Source organism: Aptenodytes patagonicus, unplaced genomic scaffold, assembly GCF_965638725.1.
Source record: "Aptenodytes patagonicus unplaced genomic scaffold, bAptPat1.pri.cur scaffold_172, whole genome shotgun sequence".
Taxonomy (NCBI): Eukaryota; Metazoa; Chordata; class Aves; order Sphenisciformes; family Spheniscidae; genus Aptenodytes; species Aptenodytes patagonicus.
In genome coordinates, this window is record NW_027472110.1 from 70,001 (window position 1) to 75,000 (window position 5,000).

Below are 5,000 nucleotides of genomic sequence, written 5' to 3' on the forward strand. Positions count from 1 at the left end.
GGGGTGGCGTCTGCAGGGTCGCAGATACTTCTTCTAATACATTTGTTTCATTAAAAAAAGAAATAATAACTCGGCAATGGACGCCCCGTCCTGAAGTCTCCCGGCAGACGGCGAACTCGCCCCGGGGGCCGCCGCCTCTACCCGGCCCCTCCCCTACCAGCTGGGGAGGAAAAAAGCCGGCCGGGAGGGCAGACTTGCCGTGAGCCGGGGGGGGGGGGGGGAAGGCGCGGCGGAGCGGAGCGGAGAGGCTGGACGGGGCGGTGAAGCCGGCGAGCGCACGGCGGCCACCGGTTCGGGGCGGGGGGGGCGCGTGCCTGTGGGCGCGTGCGTTGAGGGCGGCGGCGGGGGAGGGGGGCGTTTAAAAAACCCGAAATTCTTAAAAATCCATTCAAAATGACGGGGTGGCCGTCCTTGTACCATGATTCGCGTAAATCCCGAAAAAGGGGAAAAAAAAAAGTTAACCCCCCCGGACCCCCCCCCCACGCCCCCCCGCCGCCCTGCTGAAACAGGGACGGGGTGGCCCTTGCGCCAGATTCGCGTAAATCCCGAAAAAGGGGAAAAAAAAAAATTAACCCCCCCGGACCCCCCCCCACGACCCCCCGCCGCCCTGCTGAAACAGGGACGGGGTGGCCCTTGCGCCAGATTCGCGTAAATCCCGAAAAAGGGGAAAAAAAAAAAGTTAACCCCCCCGGACCCCCCCCCACGCCCCCCCGCCGCCCTGCTGAAACAGGGACGGGGTGGCCCTTGCGCCAGATTCGCGTAAATCCCGAAAAAGGGGAAAAAAAAAAGTTAACCCCCCCGGACCCCCCCCCCACGCCCCCCCGCCGCCCTGCTGAAACAGGGACGGGGTGGCCCTTGCGCCAGATTCGCGTAAATCCCGAAAAAGGGGAAAAAAAAAAATTAACCCCCCCGGACCCCCCCCCACGACCCCCGCCGCCCTGCTGAAACAGGGACGGGGTGGCCCTTGCGCCAGATTCGCGTAAATCCCGAAAAAGGGGAAAAAAAAAAAAATTAACCCCCCCGGACCCCCCCCCACGACCCCCGCCGCCCTGCTGAAACAGGGACGGGGTGGCCCTTGCGCCAGATTCGCGTAAATCCCGAAAAAGGGGGGAAAAAAAAATTAACCCCCCCGGACCCCCCCCCACGACCCCCGCCGCCCTGCTGAAACAGGGACGGGGTGGCCCTTGCGCCAGATTCGCGTAAATCCCGAAAAAGGGGGAAAAAAAAAGTTAACCCCCCCGGACCCCCCCCCCACGCCCCCCCGCCGCCCTGCTGAAACAGGGACGGGGTGGCCCTTGCGCCAGATTCGCGTAAATCCCGAAAAAGGGGAAAAAAAAAATTAACCCCCCCGGACCCCCCCCCACGACCCCCGCCGCCCTGCTGAAACAGGGACGGGGTGGCCCTTGCGCCAGATTCGCGTAAATCCCGAAAAAGGGGGGAAAAAAAAATTAACCCCCCCGGACCCCCCCCCACGCCCCCCCGCCGCCCTGCTGAAACAGGGACGGGGTGGCCCTTGCGCCAGATTCGCGTAAATCCCGAAAAAGGGGAAAAAAAAAAATTAACCCCCCCGGACCCCCCCCCACGACCCCCGCCGCCCTGCTGAAACAGGGACGGGGTGGCCCTTGCGCCAGATTCGCGTAAATCCCGAAAAAGGGGAAAAAAAAAAAAATTAACCCCCCCGGACCCCCCCCCACGACCCCCGCCGCCCTGCTGAAACAGGGACGGGGTGGCCCTTGCGCCAGATTCGCGTAAATCCCGAAAAAGGGGGAAAAAAAAAGTTAACCCCCCCGGACCCCCCCCCCACGCCCCCCCGCCGCCCTGCTGAAACAGGGACGGGGTGGCCCTTGCGCCAGATTCGCGTAAATCCCGAAAAAGGGGAAAAAAAAAATTAACCCCCCCGGACCCCCCCCCACGACCCCCGCCGCCCTGCTGAAACAGGGACGGGGTGGCCCTTGCGCCAGATTCGCGTAAATCCCGAAAAAGGGGAAAAAAGTAGAAATTAGCCCCCACCACCACCCACCCACAGCTCGGCCTGGGGAGAACCGGGCTGGCCGGTCCAGCCGGCTCCGGAGCACGTGGCGGCCGGCCGCCACGTGCACCCGCCTCCGCGGCCGGACGCCACGTCTACCCGCCTCCGCGGCCGGACGCCACGTCTACGAACCTCCGCGGCCGGACGCCACGTCTACCGACCTCCGCGGTCGGACGCCACGTCTACCGACCTCCGCGGTCGGACGTCACGTCTACCGACCTCCGCGGTCGGACGCCACGTCTACCGGCCTCCGCGGTCGGACGCCACGTCTACCCGCCTCCGCGGCCGGACGCCACGTCTACCGGCCTCCGCGGTCGGACGCCACGTCTACCCGCCTCCGCGGCCGGACGCCACGTCTACCGGCCTCCGCGGTCGGACGCCACGTCTACCCGCCTCCGCGGCCGGACGCCACGTCTACCGACCTCCGCGGTCGGACGCCACGTCTACCGACCTCCGCGGTCGGACGCCACGTCTACCGGCCTCCGCGGTCGGACGCCACGTCTACCGACCTCCGCGGTCGGACGCCACGTCTACCGACCTCCGCGGTCGGACGCCACGTCTACCGGCCTCCGCGGTCGGACGCCACGTCTACCGACCTCCGCGGCCGGGCGCCACGTCTACCCGCCTCCGCGGCCGGTGGCGGCCGCTAGGTCTACCCGGCTCCGCAGGTGGCCGCCAGGTCGACCCGGCTCCGGGGCCGGCGGCGGCCGGCGGCGGTCCCCGGAGAGCGCGGACCGTCGCTGTCGGCGCGTCCGGCGAAAAGGGTGGCCACGTCTACCGGGCTCCGGCGGGACTTGGTCGCGTTTCCGGGGCTGAGGGGTAGACGTGTTGTCCCCGCCGCCTGCTCGGAGCTGCCCAAGGGGTCGCTGTTTTTCGCTGCCTCCAGTTACGTCATCGTAAAAGGCGGCGGCGGCGGCGCGCCCCCCCGGTGGGCGGAGGCACCGTTCTTGCAGCTTGCCGGGGGCGGGGACGTGCCTGTCCGTACTATAGGAGGGAGTGGGGACTCGCCTCCGAGAGCGGCGCTAGCCAGCGGCTGCAACGCCCTCGCCTCGGCCGGCCAAGTGGGGCGCTCGGCGGGCGTAGTGGCGGTTCCCCCGGACGGTTCGGCTCCCGCGGGGCAGGGCGAAGAGCGAAGACCGGCGGCGGCGGCCGCCGCCGGCACTCGAACGCTGGAAGGGCGGGGGGAGCGCAGCGGAGCTCGGCGCGGCTTTCCCCCGTCCCCCCGAGGGCCCGATGATGGCGATGGCGAGTGCTGGTAGAGGCCCCGAGGCAGAGATGCCTGCGAGAGCCCAGCCCGCCGCGGTGGCCGCCGCCGGCTCCTGAGGGCCAGGGGATGGGGGCGGGCGAGGTGGCGGCACCTCGTCCTTTGTTTTTCTCCGGCCTTAAGCCGGAGCCCGCCAAGCGGGCAGAGAGCGGCGGCCGGTCGTGGTGGCCGGCAGCCGGGCGCACGCAGACGGCCGGGGGGTTTCGAGCCTGCCGCGGCTTTCCCCGGCCCCCCCCCAGGGAGGGCCCGATGATGGCGCGGGCGAGGCGGCGGCGCCTCGGCCTCCTTTTTGCCGGCGCGAGCCATACGCGGGCGGCCCGTGGCGTCTGGCCTACCCCGGCTTCCCCCGTCGCCGGAGGGCTCGACGAAAAAGTCTGCACGCGGCGGGCGAGGCGGCGGCGGCGCCCCGTCCTTTTTCTCCGGCCCTAAGCTGGAGCCCGCTGAGCGGGGGAAGATCAATGGCAGCCGGTCCCGGTGGCCGGCAGCCGAACGCAGGTGGCCGGGGGGTAGGCTTTCCCCGTGCTCCGATCCCCGGCGATGGCGCGGGCGAGGCGTGGCGCCTCGTGTTTTTTTTTCTCTTTTTTCTTTTCCCACCGTGAGGGCGACGGGCAAAGACCGGCGGCCGGTGGCGGTCGCCGGCACTCTGGAACGCTGAAGGGCCCGGGGGAGTCGAGCCTGCCGCGGCTTTCCCCCGGTCCCGGTGACCTCGCTCGAGGGCGTTGTTGTCTGGAGCGGGTGGCCGGCGGCACCTCCCGCTCCTCCCCCCGTCTTTGACCGACTCAGACCCGCAGGCAGCGCCCGCCGAGGCGTCCCCGGGCGCGTCGGGAGAGGCTTCTCGGCGGGCCGGCTCTGCCGGTGTTCAGGCCGGCGTTGCACCTCTGCGCAGACGTTGCCCTCTCGCTCGCACGCAGGGCCCCGCGTCCGCCGCCCAGCCAGCCCTCCCCGGGCGGGCGGGGGAGCGGGCGCGCGCGGCCGTCGCTGTCCCAGGAACCGTGGCCGCGGGGCCTCCGCTTGCTTTTGTCCTCCTTCGCTGCCTTTCCGTACTTACCCGATCGATGAGGCGCTTAGGGCGCGTCGGAGAGGCTTCTCGGCGGGCCGGCTCTGCCGGTGTTCAGGCCGGCGTTGCACCTCTGCGCAGACGTTGCCCTCTCGCTCGCACGCAGGGCCCCGCGTCCGCCGCCCAGCCAGCCCTCCCCGGGCGGGCGGGGGAGCGGGCGCGCGCGGCCGTCGCTGTCCCAGGAACCGTGGCCGCGGGGCCTCCGCTTGCTTTTGTCCTCCTTCGCTGCCTTTCCGTACTTACCCGATCGATGAGGCGCTTAGGGCGCGTCGGAGAGGCTTCTCGGCGGGCCGGCTCTGCCGGTGTTCAGGCCGGCGTTGCACCTCTGCGCAGACGTTGCCCTCTCGCTCGCACGCAGGGCCCCGCGTCCGCCGCCCAGCCAGCCCTCCCCGGGCGGGCGGGGGAGCGGGCGCGCGCGGCCGTCGCTGTCCCAGGAACCGTGGCCGCGGGGCCTCCGCTTGCTTTTGTCCTCCTTCGCTGCCTTTCCGTACTTACCCGATCGATGAGGCGCTTAGGGCGCGTCGGAGAGGCTTCTCGGCGGGCCGGCTCTGCCGGTGTTCAGGCCGGCGTTGCACCTCTCCGCAGACGTTGCCCTCTCGCTCGCACGCAGGGCCCCGCGTCCGCCGCCCAGCCAGCCCTCCCCGGGCGGG